The 611-nt window shown below is 32.7% G+C and overlaps 1 protein-coding gene across 1 annotated transcript in view; it reads right to left on the bottom strand.

Annotated features, from left to right (window-relative positions):
- Positions 1-611, bottom strand: part of LOC106883391 (E3 ubiquitin-protein ligase synoviolin B) — a 44,851-nt gene that overhangs the window by 20,906 nt on the left and 23,334 nt on the right. The window lies entirely within an intron of this gene.

Below are 611 nucleotides of genomic sequence, written 5' to 3'. Positions count from 1 at the left end.
TATATATATATATATATATATATATATGCATATATTATATATACACATATGCACATACACATCATAAACACATACATACATATACATACATATATATATATATATATATATCTATATCAACACTTCCTTTGCTAATTTAGCCAACAACTTAATATTGCAAAAATCAAAAGTGGCAAGCCCTTGTTCAGACGTAGAGAGGCAAGGAAAAAAGTGAGTGAGAACAGTGATGTCAGAAAAACAAGAAATGAGTATTTGAGAGGTGGGGAAAGGGTGTGAATGTAGTTGTCAGAGAGAAGGAGATAACCAAAGCTGCATACCTTTATATAGGTGACTGGACCAGAATGTGTGCCAGAGTGGCAGGAATAAGAATGTTATGATATGGTGAGGTGATGTCAAAATGGGAGTGATTGGCAATGACAGAGGTAGCCAAAAATAAGACAGGTTGGCAAAAAGAAAAACAATATGATGGAAAAAGACAAGGCTATTAGTCGGTGAAGCAGTAATCTCATTATGATTGACATCACTGCTTAGAAAGCAGTGATGTTTGTGTCCAGCAGTTCAGTAGCTTGACATACAATATATATATATATATATATATATATATATATATA

The sequence above is a fragment of the Octopus bimaculoides genome, chromosome 16 (genome assembly GCF_001194135.2).
Source record: "Octopus bimaculoides isolate UCB-OBI-ISO-001 chromosome 16, ASM119413v2, whole genome shotgun sequence".
Taxonomy (NCBI): Eukaryota; Metazoa; Mollusca; class Cephalopoda; order Octopoda; family Octopodidae; genus Octopus; species Octopus bimaculoides.
Note: the sequence above shows the minus strand (reverse complement) of the source record. Positions and strands in the feature narration are given on the sequence as shown.